At 41.0% G+C, this 17,082-nt stretch overlaps 1 long non-coding RNA gene across 1 annotated transcript in view; it reads left to right on the top strand.

Moving 5' to 3' along the window:
* Positions 1-13,905, top strand: part of LOC128833493 (uncharacterized) — a 31,882-nt gene extending 17,977 nt beyond the window's left edge. Inside the window, exon 3 of the long non-coding RNA XR_008444254.1 lies at positions 13,810-13,905. This is a non-coding gene — a long non-coding RNA (uncharacterized LOC128833493). The remainder of the gene's footprint in view (positions 1-13,809) is intronic.
* Positions 13,906-17,082: the final 3,177 nt, after the last annotated feature.

The following is a 17,082-nucleotide window of genomic DNA, read 5'->3' as shown; positions in this document are numbered from 1 at the left end:
CTCCTCTTACTGGCAGACAGGTTGCAGAAGGAGCGGATTGTCCCCTCCTGAGGCTTTTCTGCGGGCTGAGGGGCAAGACAGACCAGTTGCTGGGCCTAAACGCACTGACCTGGACACCTTCTCTCCTTTCTGTTCCCCAGCTGGTCTCTGCCACATAGAGGGAATGCAAAGCTATATACAGCCTCCCTCCTGCTTTCCCAGGCACCCCGGGCTCTGCACAGGGTCAGAGAATGCTTGCAGTGCTGCCAGTGGTCTCCCTTCCTCCCACTGCTTAAGGGAGCAGGGTCACCAGGGTGACTTGGGGGGTCACAACTCCCCCTTCAACTGCCCTGGGGGAAGTCACTAGCACAGAACTTTCTCATGGATCCCAGGGGACCCATAAGGGGTGTCATTTTTCTTGGGGCACATCTGCCTTGCTAAGTGAAACAGGGGCTACGTTAATATTGTCTGGACCATAGCTTGTGGCATTGGCATTTTCCAGTGAAATATAATAATATTATTAATATGAGGATCAGCCTCTTTTCATGACTAGTTGACTATAATTCCATAGCAATATTGTTTGAGGAGACAGCAGTGTGAGCCAATCCCATTTTAAGGGCTATTACCATTTTAAGGGTTTTAGCTGGGATTTAGGAGCTCAAATTCCCTTGATCAGAGTTTCCCTCACTTCCTGACAGCAATGCTGACCCTTTGCTGAGCAGCAGTACATGTTATGAACTTGCAGCTCAGTTTCCTTTTGGAGAAAAGGAAATGGGAGTTTGACATACACCTAGATACTTCTATAACCCTCATTACCATAGTATCTGAGAGCTGCATGCTCATTAATGAATTTTATCCTCCGACTAAACCTGGGAAAGAGAGAAATATTATCCTCATTTTACAGAAGGGAAATTGAAGCATCAGACAGGTTTAAGTCACTTGCCCATAGTCACAGAGGATATTTTTTGTGGCTGATTCAGGCACTGAACCTCAATCTCCTGCAACCTAGTCTAGTGCCCTATTTTGTAAAGGAATCCATTCAGTGCAACAAAAACAACTCTACTAACATGTCTGAAGGCTGGAAACTTGCTGCTTTATTCAAATGCATGCAGCCCACAATGTGTTACCTGGCCCGCAGGGACCGAGTGGCAGGGCAGCGGCAGCCCCTACCCAGTACACTGTGGGATAGCCGTCTGCCTGCCCTGGACCCCAGACCCTGCAGGGCGGACAGCTGTCTGCCCCGGACTCCAGAACTTGCAGGGCCGGCCAGCTGCCCTGGACCTGGACCCTGGAGGGCCAACTGACTTCTGCCACACGGGGCTGGACCCCTCTGTGCCAGGTAGTGGGGCAGCTCAAAACACTCTAAACTGGGCAGCTGGGGACCCGGGGGACCCTGGGCATGGGGGCTGGCTTTTAGCACACAGCTGAGCTGGGCCCCAGCTGTGTGCTAATTGGGCCGCAGGTTGACAATGGCTGCACTAGATCAATTGTACTGGTCCTTTAAAAATCCCAGACTTTCTGATCCACCCATAATTCTAATAGATGGATAACAAGTATCAAAACAAACAACAACAACTACAACGACAACAATCCTATGACTAAGGTCAGAGCTATCTGAAAAAGATGTCACTAAAAACAAAATAAGGAGAAAATCCATAAAACAAACAAAAAAAATGACATTTTTGCAAACAAAGAAAACCCACTTTTTGTTTTTGCTTGATATTGTTCAAGGAAGATCATATTTTGGCAGCTCCATAAACCACAAAAATAATTCACCAGTTTGAAATACAAAACCTCTGGTTAACAGTGAAATTCACATCTCATGAACTCCCACAAAATTAAGTTCTGTCATGGTACGCACATACTACTGAAGTGAAAAAGGCATTTTGCATAGCCCAATTTGAGGTAGGACAGCCAAACTTGAGTCCTAAACTGAGCTGGAACTTTCTTGCTCTCAATATTGGTTCTCTGAGGATGATGGCATTCAACGTTACAGTATTTGCTACATTTTCATAAAATCTGAGCCTCCAGTGGGAGGCACAGATGGTAAGGTCAGGCTCAGGATAACCAATTGATCTAGAAAGAAGCATCAATTAGAGGATATATGGCAGCTTGGCAACTGAGCTTCCACCTGGTATTTAGATTCATTCCTCAGGGTGTATTGTAACGTATGATTGTTCCTTGCAACCTGGCCTACAGACCTCTGCAGGCCAGGGAATCCTGGCTTTGTGCAGCAGTCCTTCTCCTGGGGATACCTTCCTGATATAATCCCTCTATAGCAGCAAATGCAGATCTGGATCTCTCTGCTGGTCATCCTGCTGTGCTGAAGAGACTCCCTTTTAAGGTCCTCCTCCAAAAGGCCTGCTAGAGAGGGGCTTCCTGGGTCCCAAGTTATTCCTTCACCCCTTTCTTTCCAGTGTGAGGTTAATCAACCCCATCACACCACTTTTGTCTCTTCCTGTGGGGCTTGAGAACAGCATTCTTCTCATTCCTGACTATCCATCCACTGGTGTGAAGGAGCTATGACTTCTGCTTCCAGGCGAGCAAGGAGCAAGGGAGGAGCCACTAGTACAGCACTGCATATTCTGGCTGTCCAGGTAATGGTCCAGAATCGGTAAGGAAAGATGTGAAGAAGGGATGTATAAAAGGAAAGTAGAAGAGAAAGTAAGGTGTCCAGGGGAGACAGAAACAAGGAAAGTTTCTTTAATTTTAAATTTATTTAATTTATTTATTTATAAAGAATGAGAGGCAGAAGGAAAACAAAAGAAGATGGGAAAGTAGTTAATTGGAGGGAAAACAGACATTTAAAAAAAATTGCAAGTAGTTAACGGGGAAAATTCAGGTACAACTCAATGTACTAATTTTGACTTATGAAGCTCTGAATGAGTTGGGTCCAAAATGGGAAATGATTGCCTAAGAAGAAGTACTGCACAAAGGAATCTGGGGGTAATAGTGGATCACAAGCTAAGTATGAGTGAACCGTGTAACACTGTTGCAAAAAAGCAAACATAACAGTGGAATGTATTAGCAGGAGTGTTGTAAGCAAGACACAAGAAGTAATTCTTCCACTCTACTCCACAATGATTAGGCCTCAATTGGAGTATTGTGTCCAGTTCTGGGCACCACATTGCAGGAAAGATATGATCAAATTGGAGAAATTCCAAAGAAGAGCAATAAAAATGATTAAAGGTCTAGAAAATGTGACTTATATGTAGGGCTCCGTGTCTGTCACAAAGGTCATGACAATCACAGATTCCATGACTTTCTGCAACCTCCGTGACTTCTGCAGGGTCCAGTGTGACTGATCCCAGGGTTGTCCAAGCAGCTGGGTACAGGACCAGCTGCTCAGGTGGCCCTCAGGACCAGGAGCGGCGCAAGGGTTTTTGCGGCCCTAGGCGGGGGGTCCTTCCGCGCTCCCGGTCCTCGGCGGCAATTCCACTCTCCCGGTCTTCAGGGTACTTCGGTGGTGGGTCCCAGAGCGAGTGAAGAACCCGCCGCAGAATTGCTGCCGAAGACCCGGAGTGCAGAAAGACCCCCCGCTGCAGAATTGCCACCCCTCAAATCCTGATGCCCTAGGCGACTGCCTAGGTCGGCTAAATGGAAGTGCCGGCCCTGCGCAGGACAACCAGACCAGCTGCTGCTGGAGTGACCCTGGGGATAGCCACACCAGCCGCAGCTCCAGCCCCCAGGCAGTGGGCCCCAGCTGGAGCAGCCACGGTCTTTGGCCCCGAGCAGCAGTCCCCGGTCTGTTAGCCAGAGCATCCACAGCCCCAGGCAGACTCTGGCCGGAACAGCTGTGGTCCCCGGCCAACTGGCCAGAACAGTCACAGTCTGTGACTGCCCCGGCAGCTGGTGCCACTCGTCCTGGGTGCCCCCTACCCAAGATGCTCCCCCAGCAGCAGGCCCCCCTCCCACTCCCATGCCCCCACCCCCAGAGATTTAAACACAGGTATTTTTAGTATAAGATAAGTCATGGGCCGTGAATTTTTGTTTATTGCCCATGACCTGTATATAACTTTTAGTAAAAATACCTGTGACTAAATCATAGCCTTACTTATTAGGGAAAATTGAAAAAATTGGGTTTGTTTAGTCTGGAGAAGAGAAGATAGAGAGGGGAGATGATAACAGTTTTCAAGTACATAAAAGATTGTTACAAGGAGGAGGAAGAAAAATTATACTCATTAACCTCTGAGGATAGAGCAAGAAGCAATGGGCTTAAATTGCACCAAGGGTGGTTTAGGTTGGACATTAGGAAAAACTTCCTAATTGTCAGGGTAGTTAAGCACTGAAATAAACTGCCTAGGAAGTTTATGGAATCACCATCATTGGAGATTTTTAAGAGCAGTTTAGACAAACACCTGTCTGGCATGGTCTAGATCAGTGCTTCCCAAAGCCATTCCGCCACTTGTTCAGGGAAATCCCCTGGCAGCCCAGGCCAGTTTGTTTACCTGCCATGTCCGCAGGTTCAGCTGATCACGGCTCCCACTGGCCGCGGTTTGCCGCTCCAGGCCAATGGGGGCTGCGGGAAGGATGGCCAGCACATCCCTCAGCCCGCGTCGCTTCCCGCAGCCCCCACTGGCCTGGAGCAGTGAACCGCGGCCAGTGGGAGCCGTGATCGGTCGAACCTGCGGACGCGGCAGGTAAACAAATCGGCCCGGACTGCCAGGGGCTTTCCCTGAACAAGCGGCAGCCCAACTTTGAGAAGCACTGGTCTAGATAATACTTAGTGCTGCCTTGAGTGCATGGGACTGGACTAAAAGACCTTTTGAGGTCCCTGCCCATGATTCTAGGATACTACAGCAGTTGCAATTAGTTAAGCCTCTTCAGTTAGCAGTACCTCCAATTTAAAAGGAAAGGAATCTCAATTGATCATATCTTCCCCGCCTCGTTATTCTAATAGAGGTGAATCTAGAGGTTGAAATTCTGCTATTTTTTCTAGATTTTTTTAAGAAGGTGGAAGCTGAAGTGGATTAAAGCTCCAGCCAGACCCTTCTAGTATTTTTCTCAGGGAGGAAGGGATTGGTGGCTGTTAAAGATAGGTATGATGGACAGGTTCCTGTTACCAAGAAGTACAAATGAACTCATCTCAAAAAATGAATAGAGTAAGAAAAATAGAAAGGGCTAAAAAAATGTAACAGGAAAATTACTGCTCTGCTTTCCTTGAACACCTACAAAACACTGTCTGTGCACAGAAGAGATCCAACCATTTTACCTGCATTATCAGAATTGTTTGGAATAGAGTTTGATGTTGGTGTGTCTCAGAACCAGTTAATTCTGAACCATGTGAGTGCCACTGAGATATAGACAAGCTGTTACTGTTCAACTAGAGGCATTTTGAAATCATACAGAATCTGCAGACATCACAATCATATACTCCCCTCCAACACAATTGGTATTCCTGATCAGATGGTTTTAGTGACTGGCTTATTTCTAGCTTTGCCTTCTTTTGGGGGCTTCAGCAGTTGGCCCTGGTACAGACAACAGGGGAGGTAAGTAAGAAATAATTGGCACTGCTAAGATCAGCATAAAAGTGGACTTGAAGCCTGAAGACTGTTAGTTACCCTTTCCCAACACCTGTCCTGAGCCTTGCTCTGAATGCTGATCACTCACTTAGCTTGGTTGCAGCTCCTGGATTCCTCACTGTGATCTGTGAGTAAGTCCCATAAAATGATGATAGGAACATAGTTTTCTTTTTCTTACCTCCTCTCCCCTGAATAATCATTTCTGGGGAAAATATCACACACAAGCAGAATATGCCACTACCTGCCCACCACCTTTTCTGATTCCCCTATCTTTCTGGCATGATTTCTGCATTTCCTTACTGCAATTTGACTGATAATCACAATACACCTCTACCCCAATATAACACGAATTCGGATCTAACGCGGTAAAGCAGCGCTCCCGGGGGGGCGGGGCTGCGCACTCCGGCGGATCAAAGCAAGTTTGATAGAACACGGTTTCGCCTATAATGTGGTAAGATTTTTGGGCTCCCAAGGACAGCGTTATATTGGGGTAGAGATGTACCAGAGCTAATTAACCCTTCCCTCCTTTCTCTTAAATAACACTCCAGCAGTTTTAGCCTCCAACTTGCCTTCCTTTTGGGGGGTTGCAGCCTTTTATTTTAATGTAAAAGTTTTCAGGTTTTGGTTTTTTTTTTTTTTTTTTACAAATATACATGTTATGATTATGAATTCCAAAAGCCTCACTAATCATGGGAAGGTCTGGAAAGTTCCAAAGTAATTATATCTCATAACTAGAAGAAAAGAAAGTGCCCAACTAGTTCTTACTCAATCACAATACTTACCAGTTTGGAGCCTGCAGCTAAGCAGAGGAGATTAGCTGCTAATTGGAGGCAGTTAAAAAGAATGAATAGAAAATGAATTTTACATTTTAAAATAACTCAGACTTATATCTGATTTATACAAAAGAGAGACTCCTTTGTGTGTATTTTCCCTCCTCCCACACCCTGCCCCGCCCCAGAAATATGGGAAGTAACAGAAATGTTTGTTACATGTACAGTAGAGTGCTTGCAGGTTCTAAGTATTTTGTGTTGAAATGTAAATGCCTACTTGGTCTGCTAAGGCCACTTTGCACCACATGGCTATCTGCTGGTGGTGACATAGCTGCCTCTTCCACCTGCCATACCCTTCCCCTGGACATAAAGGGGGCATATCAGGAAGGTGCTGAGAGCAGGGCAGGAGAAAGGACAAGACATAGTCAAGTAAAGCTCTGCTGGACCGAACCCTTTACTTGTATAAGTCCCAGAGGGGCCTTTTGCCAGCTGGGCAAGTTGGAGCTGTTCGTGTGCAGTTCTAACTGTGCTAGGGCCAGGTGTCTGCATCAGGAAGCCTCAAGTGGGCCTATCTCCACACCCTCCAAGGGATAGTGAAAAATTGGGACTTCTAGATCATGTTTATCAGAAGCAGGGCCGGCGCAACCCATTAGGCGACCTAGGCGGTTGCCTAGGGCACTACAATTTGGGGGGTGGCGACCGCAGCGATATTTCGGCGGCGGGACCTTCCGCCGCCTCTGTGGGGGGCGGTATTTCGGGATGGGACCTTCCGCCACCTAGGGCGGCAGAAAAGCTGGCGGCACTCTTGATCAGAAGGGGCCTCATCTGAGACTCTAATATTGCAGGTGCACTTAGTGGTGTAACTAGTGTCTAATTTTGCTCTTCAACCAAGTATGGTAGTTAGAATTTTACACGTTTATAAAAAGCTCCCACAAAGTGTTGCACCTGGAAAAATGGGGGCACACAATTGGAATCTGCTTTGTAGGATCAGGCCTTTAATGTTCGATTGTTGACTTGCTTTTAATACTTTTCGGTATTCTTTTGTTTAATATTTTACTTCTTATGCTATGTGTTGGGAAACTTAATGCATGTGGCTTGATTTACCAGCCTCTCTTCCTTGAAAAAGTAGTAATGTCTGATTAGCATTAGCTGCTTTGCTTTAAAATTGATTGAGATGGCTGATAGTATTTCAGCTGATGATCACAAGGTGAAAGTGACAGAGATAAGAAATAGCTACAGTTAAACCACCTTCTAACTGAAATTTGAAAGTAAGAACTTTATCTCAGGCTGGCAAATCACATCCTCATCATACCTAAAGAAAAGTACTGCAGTATATTTCATAGATAATAAGAATATCATACAGGAGATGAGTTATATGTGGTGACTGCTAGAATCCCGATCCAAGCCAATATAGGTTCCAAAGATGATCCACAATCATTGCTTCAAAGTATTATTCCAGGAAAAGATTAGATTTCAAAAGCAGTTTTCATAGCCTAAATGGAGTTAGTTAATCCTTTTGGTGGGGCTGATGCTGGAGACATATAATCTGGTGGAAATACCATTGTCAACATTACCAGTGCTTAGCTTTGTGACAGTTGTGTGGTTGCTGGTGAGTATTTGCTTCAGGTTTGGGGGCTGTCTGTAAGCAAGGACTGGCCTGCCTCCCAAGGCCTGTGAGAGTTGGGGATCAAGCTTCAGGATAGGTTGTAGATCCTTGATGATGCGCTGGAGAGGTTTTAGTTGAGGGCTGAAAGTGATGGCTAGTGGCGTTCTGTTACTTTCTTTGTTGGGCCTCTCCTGTAGTAGGTGACTTCTGGGTACTCTTCGGGCTCTGTCAATCTGTTTTTTCCACTTCAGCAGGTGGGTAGTGTAGTTGTAAGAACGCTTGATAGAGATCGTGTAGGTGATTGTCTCTGTCTGAGGGGTTGGAGCAAATGCAATTGTATTGTAGAGCTTGGCTGTAGACAATGGATCGAGTGGTGTGGTCTGGATGAAGGAGCATTCGATATATAGAGTCACAGTGTTACAGGTTTTCTCAAGTAGCAATGGATAAATATTGATTTACCTGAACAAACCTGTTTGCTTCACAAATACATAAGTTCCTTAGGACCATTCATCTTAAATAATGTTACATGAAAAACTGCTGAGTCAAATTCTCTGTTGGTACATATGGGTACTACTCAGTTGAAGTAAATGCAGATGAACCAATTTATGTGAACAAAGAATTTGGTTAAAAAATTTTATGTGCAGTAAATTTTGTAGTTGTAAGTTATAGAAAATAAAGATACATGAACTCTGAATATGACATAACAATTGACTATTTAAATATATACATTTTTTAAATAGACACATAGCATCACACTAAGTAGCCACAGTGTAATCACAGGATGCAATTTTGTGTATAAGTATTATATATAGGCTTAAAAAAATCAAATCCTTCATTAGTAAGTCATTAAACATCCATTTCACTGTATACACACAAACCAATGAAAAAATATTTCCATCAATACTCAAAATTTACTGATAGCATTTATCAGTATTTTTTTATGCTTTGAGAACTTAAGAGTTTGATTTAAGTTTACTTTGTGTACTTTGACGTAATGCTGACCATTTGTGTTGTAATTATTAAATTGCCTGATCTCCCCATTTTTATGCCCCCAGAATTGCCTGCAACTGTAAAAATATGAAATTGATAAAAATGTAAAAACTGCTTAAAATAATCAGTTAGCTATCAAAATTACAAAAAAAGTCGAATTTTGCCAAGCCTGATTATACATACACCCCTTCCTCCCTCAGCTAAATTAAAACTTGTGACAAATTTATGCCCTAGTGTAATTCTTTTCCAGATAATCAAGTTACATCAGAAAGAAAATTGGCCCTTATTTTTAGTACAGCAACTATCAGTACTTAATATATATATGAACAAATTAGTTACTTGAAAAATAGTGTCCACTGTTGCAAATCCTACTCCAGTGGAAGTCAATGAGCATTTCACTATTGACTCAAGAGGGATTAGGATCGGGCCCCATGTAATCAACAAGATTGCTTCCAACTATTGGGTGTAAGTATATGTCTTTTGCTATATTCTGTAATTGTTCCATGGTTATGCATATGCCCTGTGAAACTAAGTGACATTGCAAAATTGATAAATAAAAATGATAAATGGTAACTTTTTTGTGTTTTGCACAATCCAGAAAATGATGAGATAATAGACTCTTAAGGGAATAAAAACAACCCCTTCTACAGTTACTTTTCTCTTCCCTGCACTTCAGAGAGAGTAAGGAAAAGCCATGTAGAATATATGAGCAGATATGTCTAAAAAGAGCATGCTAATGCTCTAAATTTGCATAAGACATTTACTGTGAAATCAATGTAGATGAATAAAACAAGGATTTATTATCATGTCTTTTATTCTTTGCTCCATCTTGGCACTACAGAGAACTGATAGTTATAAAATACTTTACCTTTTTTCTCTCCCTCTTCCTCCCTTTTAGGGTAACTGTTCCTGGCAAATGTTTCTGTAAGCTTTATGCATGGAAAAGACTAAGTGTGTTTGAAATTGATAAAGATTGTGCAGTGATATATTTGCAAGACAGGATTTCTGTGAATATATTTTAATGCAAATCTTATCAAGAAAATGTCAGTAGCAGCCTGGTTTTATACAGTTGCAATGTGTTCATTGTAGGTCCATAGTAAGCTGTTCACCAGATATGCAAACTTTAAGCAGAGACAGAAAAAAATATGTACTATATATTTCAGATAAACAAAGTTGCTTCCTTGGACATTCTACATTTAAATAAAACTTGGGACTGAACATTTCATTTAGATACTGTCAGGCAAGGAGCAAATAGATAAATGCATACAGCATGTGTCGCTTACATAGTTCCAGTTGAAAAAGAAATAGATTTCCTTAAGAACTTAATACATATAACACATTCGTGCCTCGGTCTTATTTTGGATGTGTTCTCTTTCTTGCAAAAGTAATTTATGTGTGGGAGAGCCATAAGCATTGGGAAAAAAAAGTGTCATTAACTAATAAAAGTACTGGACAGAAGATTGCTTTTTAGTTTTTAAATTGCTTTGAAATGTTTTTGTGAAGTGGGGCTAGACCAGGATGTAAGATTCAGCAGCTAGGAGAGAAAAAAGGAGGAGAGATCATTATTTGATATTAAATTTATATAAATCAAACTAACAATTCTGCCGCTGCGAGGTCTATATTTTTAGACCTGTCAGTCATATGGCTTCTCCCACTTTGACTTTTTTTCCCCCCCCTCAAAACAGAGGTGGAATGCAAGGCAAATGAAAACACTATTGTAGAAGTGAGCATATTTATTTGCAGTTATTAAATTCTCCCCAGGGTTTTAAGTTTGTAAAGGCTTTTGTTGGCTTTTTTAATAGGAGAATTTGGGCAATTGGATATGAAGACTTTCCCCTCCAGGTCACCAGTTTGAACATGGTACATTTCAGTAGTGACTGTCATTTAATTTGTGGCCGACTTGAAATGAATTGGTGGATTCAATTCATAACACAGATGTCCAGAGGACTTAAATCCCCATATTTTCAATCTAGCACCATTCACAGAGCTTCAAGAGAAATTGTTTCACACTGCATTGTTTTTAAAGCCATTTTCATCCACTCAAATTCTCTCATAAACCAACTATCAACCAATTAAAAATTGATAGGTAAATACATGTAAATATAAGCGCCACAGGTTTACTAAGAGTTATTTTAAACATTTATACACCAATACACAGAACATTAAAAAATATTTAAAAAACCCAAATCATTATGGCTATCCAAGCATAGTTTATAGATATATACACACATTCCTAAGGGTGTGTGTAACATTAATTTATACACCAAATTGTAAGCCAAACGGAAAATGCAGTTTTCAAAAAAGTCAAAATTTTCAGCGGGAAAATTACAATTTTACCCCAAAAAATTATTAACATTGAAATATTTCAGTTTGTTGAGCTGACCCAGAAATATCCTTTTGAATGAATTCAACATTAAACTGCATTCCCCAATTGTGGCATATTGCCTCATGGGAGTTGGCGGTCAGAGTCCCATTCTCTTCTATGGGCTGGGCTCCATGGAGGACTAAATATCTCATGATGCATCATGGAAACCTCTCTGACCAAGGTGTCTAGTGCATCATGGGAGATGTAGTCAAGTGAGGGAACCTAACCCATTAGGAAGAATGGGGACATCACAATCCTGAAATACAACTTCCATGAGGCAATTCATCACAACAGGGAAATACAGTTTAATGTTAAAGGGTTCAAAACACCACTTTGGGGTCATTTCAACAAAAAAACAAAAAAACATTTGTTTCAGAAATGCAAATGTTTCAACATTTCCAGATCAACACTTTTAGGAATATTTTGTTATGTGGAAAATTTTGATATTTCAACTTTGTCCCAAGTTGGGATGAACACAAATGTTGCAATCCTTGTATTTCCCGCAGGATGGAAATTCTGAGTTTTGCTCAGATCTAGTTTGAATTTATTTGGGAACAAAGCAGGCCCCTGGCATGGAAGGTTCAAAGGTGGCTTGTTACTTTTTCTGTGAAATCTACTCTCCTTTTTAAAAAAAATCTGGTTTCCAGCTCTGCACCAACAATTAGATATAATATGCAGAGTCTATATGCTCCCACTCACGTTGCCAATAATGTTGGTGCACAGTTAAGGAAATAATTAAAATGAAGCCATGTTATCTTGTTCTTCCAGAGAACAGAATCACTTAAAGTGTTAATAAATAGGTTAAAGATGGAAGAATATTTATTTTTAAACTTCTAGAAGGCTATTTACAAATGATGACCAAATTAAAAAAAGATACAAATCATAAACAAGTAGTTTAATGAAAATTACTTATACGTTCACTATCATTCACATTTATTTATAATATGTCAATTAAGGATTCACAACTTTTATTCCACTCTTGGTTTCCATAGACTGGAGTCACTTTCTAGAGAAGACTATATAACTTGTGTTGTGGGTTTTTTTTCCCTCATCTGAGAGTTCAAGGATACAGTGTAAACATTTTTAAATATAGGTGTCAGAAAATGAAACACAGCACACAGTAATTACCACCTGATCCTATATGCTGCTTGACCTGCTTTCAGTGGACATGGAGAAAAAAAAAATCGATCACCCTCCTCTTTATAATGGCCCCTAACATATTTGAAAATTTACTAGGTCCCCTCAGTCTCTCTTTCTTAAGATTAAACATGCCCAGTTTTTTTAAACCTTTACTCATTGTGACAGGTTGGATCACAGAAACCCCCTTGGAAGCTGCCACCTGATGTGCTCTGAGCCTGTTTTCCCTGCCAGCTTGGGACTTCAGTGCCCTGCCTTGTTTGAGCCAGACACACTAGCCTGCTACAAACACAGACCCAGGTCTGAACTACGTCCCCAAAAGCTGCAGGCTTAACTGAAAACAGCTTAAGAAGTGCTCTTGTCTTCAGCACCCAACTCCCAATGGGGTCCAAACCCCAAATAAATCTGTTTTACCCTGTATAAAGCTTATACAGGGTAAATTCATAAATTGTTTGTCCTCTATGACACGGACAGAGAGATATGCACAGCTGTTTGCCTCCCTTCCCCCCAGGTATTAATCATAGAATCATAGAGTATCAGGGTTGGAAGGGACCTCAGGAGGTCATCTAGTCCAACCACCTGCTCAAAGCAGGACCAATACATACATACTTTGGGTTAATTAACAAGTTAAAAAGTGATTAATAGAAAAAGTAGGATTTAAGTGGTTCCAAGTAATAACAGACAGAACAAAGTAAATTACCAAGCAAAATAAAACAAAACATGCAAGTCTAAGGCTAATACAGTAAGAAAACTAAATACAGATAAAATCTCACCCTCAGATGTTTCAATAAGCTTCTTTCACAGCCTGGACACCTTCCTAGTCTGTGCACAATCCTTTCCTCTGGTACAGTCCTTGTTCCAGCTCAGGTGGTAGCTAGGGGGATTTCTCATGACTGCAGCCACTTTTGTTCTGTTCCACCCCCTTATGTATCTTTTGCACAAGGTGGGAATCCTTTGTCCCTCTCTGGGTTCCCACCTCTCCTTCTAAATGGAAAAGCACCAGGTTAAAGATGGATTCCAGTTCCGATTACATGATCACATGTCACTGTAACACTTCATTACCCACTTGCCAGCACACAGATATACAGGAAGATTTACAAGTAAACAGAGCCATCTACAGTCAATTGTCTTGGTTAATGGGAGCCATCAAGATTCCAAACCACCACTAATGGCCCACACTTCGCATAATTACAATAGAACCTCAGAGTTATATTTCATATTTCTAGTTTCAGATACCAGAGTGATACTTTTACAAATAGGATGACCACACTCAGTAGATTATAAGCTTTGTAATGATACCTTACAAAGACCTTTTGCATGAAGCATATTCCAGTTACATTATATTCATTAGCATATTTTCATAAAATCATATAGAGTGCAACGTCACACTCATATGTCAGGTTTTCTAAACCTTTTACCATTTTTGTTGCTCTCCTCTAGAATCTCTCCAGTAGAGTCCAGGAGGAGATCTAATAGGAGGGGTGGATATAACCCATATTTGCCGATTTTACATGAGAGGATGCTGGACTAGATGGACTTCAGGTATAATCCAGTATGGTAGTTCCTATGTTTCTTCAACATTTTGCAATTGTTACCATACTGTGGTATTGCAGATAGCACAGCTTTCTCCTCTATGTAGAATAGGAAGTAACAGATATATGGGACTATATAGGCAAGAGAAAATAAATGTGTATAAACAGCATTGGGCGAGGTAGAAAAAACACGCTTAGGAAAGACACTTGCCTTTGCAAGGTGATACTGGATAACCCTAGCCTGATATGATCTTCATATCAGTGACAGAACCCTTTGTCCAAGTCAGATAAAAACAGATTGACACTTCTGCAGAAGAACTGCTTGACTCTGATTGCTCGTCTTTACATGGTGAATATTCAGTAATTTGTTAGGGGGGAAATGAACTGCCTCAGATAAACATACCAATCTCACCACTTGCCTCAAATTTGAACTGAAGCTGAAACAGATCATTTTTGAAGTTCATATAAATTAACTTTTTTAGAATCATTTTCCATATTTATCTACCTCTAGGGCTTCCTGATTCCTGCTGGGATTGGCAACCAATTGAAGAAAAAGCTGATGCTGTGGAATTTACAGCAAAAATATCCAAGACACAAAATATCCTGCTCAGTTAATGAGGGACCTAATTTCCTTCAAAATATTTATATTATACATTATATTGTGTATATGCATGTAAACACATGTCATCAGAATAAAATCACATGAATAATTATAGGCGTGCATATGGTTATGCAAGTGATCTGCACACCGTTCTGCTAGATTTGGCCCACAAGGCTTGTAACAAAATATATAATAACAGAAAGAAACAATACTGAATAATATCTCTCAGGCTAGTTTTAAAATAGTTCTCATGTATTTTATTTGCTTTTGTTAATAATAAATTATTTTGTAAATGTTAACATATTTATTGTCCTTTCCCCAAGCATGAAGGGGATAAAATATGATCCCACATTCCCTATTCCCACATACTCGGGCCCACATCTTTTCATTTACACCAATGTAAAGAGAAGGAGTAACTGTATTGAAACTTAGAATTACTCCAATTGAGAACTAGTGACACATCCAAATTAGGCCCCTTGTTTACAAAATAATGTATTCTTAACTGTTCTCCCAAATTTGAGATAAAATAATTGTGTGCTTAGATGATTTCAAGTAATAATAAAGAACATTTGCAGTTAATTAAGTCTTCAATATAGGGTGCAATTGGTTCTTTAAATGAAAATGTAGACTTTAAATTAACTTTCTCAAGTTGATGCTATATTATGGAACTTATCAGTTAATTAAAGAAAGAACAAAAATAAAAATAGCATTAGGTCCACAATTCATATCTTAAACCATGAATTTATAAAACACGGTCTTTTTATTTTACCAAAAATGCTAGAAGTTGTTTAAGTCCCCAGTTGTCATTCAATTATACTTTAATGAATTCAGGGAATTAAAGTTTATGATTTTTAAAACTGCAAAAAAAAAAAATCATACATTATAGAAATTACTATTGTAAAAGCAGTAAGAGGTAATAAATGGTAATCTTGCTGTAAAATATTATGTAAATAAGCACATTCTTTTCTTAAATATTAAAATCAAGTAGCATTTCAAGTGAGTTTTAATCATATGATCCAGTTACTTATGTCCCCTATAGTGCTAATATTGATAAATACAATGTTATAGTAGTTATAAAGACACAATTTACTTTGTATTTAAATACATATGATTTTTTTTAAACTGCCAAATCATGCAGTCTTTATGCGTAAAAAAACTGGCACTGGCATTAGTCAGACATTAGAGCTTATAACGGCTGCAGAATCAGCCCATAATACTTTACTATTAGAGAGTAAGTTAGTCAGTATTTTGAACAAGTGTGTCCTAACAGTCATGTAAATATGTTTGCAACAATACTGAATCAGCATAGTATTTAACGACAAGTGTCTTCATCCCAGAACCCTAACAAAAAACCTGTATCCTGAAACAAAGCAGGAAAAAAAAAATCTAAAAAACCTTTACTCTAGGCAGAGTTTTGTATCCCAGAAAGAGAAACCCACTTGGGACTTTTACTACTGACTTATTTCATGTGTAAGGTGGGCAGGTACCACACTGAGGCTAGGTCTACACTACCCGCCTGAATCGGTGGGTAGAAATCGACCTCTCGGGGATCGATTTATCGTGTCTCGTCGGGACGCGACAATCGATCCCTGAATCGACACTCTTACTCCACCAGCGGAGGTGGGAGTAAGCACCGTTGACGGGAAGCAGCAGAGGTCGATTTTGCCGCCGTCCCTCCAAATAATAAGTTTCACCAATTTTTTTACCTTTTTTTTCCAACCCAATCTACTAAAAGTTTTCTTTTAAGTTACCAATGCTTTTGCAACAGCATCTCAATGCAAAGGGGTCACTGGTATCTGCTGGTGAGTTACAACTAGCCTGATCGAGACACTAATGTCATAACCCGTATCTAATATCACTAGAAAGCTAACATAGTGATCATTAACATTATTGTTTGGCGGATGTACAGAGCACAAATTAAAAATTACAAACCTATTGGGAATTATGCCAGGCTGGGCTGAAGTTACCCCAGCCTAGACAAAGGAATGTGGTTCTGCCACTTTGAATGTACTTCCAACATACATAAGGGATATTTCTACATAGCAGTTAAAAACCTGCATCGGCCCATGCCAGTTGACTCAGGCTTGGGCTAAGGGGCTGTTTTGAAGTTTGGGCTCAGCCTGGAGCCCAGGCTGTAGGATCCCAAGAGGGGTGAGGGGCTCAGGGCCCAGGCTCCAGCCCTAACCTGAATGTCTATACCTCAGTTAAACAGCCCCATAGCCCAGGCCCTGCGAACCCGAGTCATCTGGCAAGGGCCAGCCATGGGTGTCTAATTGCAGTGTAGACATACTCTCAGAGACAATGGTAATGCAATTTACATAACAGGTGAAACACACACCAAGGTAACAAGGGAGGAGACACACACTCAGCATCACACAAGGGAGGAGATTGCAGGAAAGATCAATTTGCATTTAGCAATCACCCTGTGGTGTTTAGATGCTGCATGTGATTATTGGAACTGGGAGCACTGGTTGTTGAGAGTCTGAAAGGACAGGTAACAGGAAGGAGGGGGGAGGAGTTGAGGAGGCTGGGAGAGTTACAGAGTGTGCAGCTACAGCTTGGAAAAGAGACTTCGACTGT

This window comes from Malaclemys terrapin, chromosome 3 (assembly GCF_027887155.1).
Source record: "Malaclemys terrapin pileata isolate rMalTer1 chromosome 3, rMalTer1.hap1, whole genome shotgun sequence".
NCBI lineage: Eukaryota > Metazoa > Chordata > Testudines > Emydidae > Malaclemys > Malaclemys terrapin.
The sequence above is the reverse complement of the archived record's forward strand: the minus strand, read 5'-3'. Positions and strand labels throughout refer to the sequence as shown.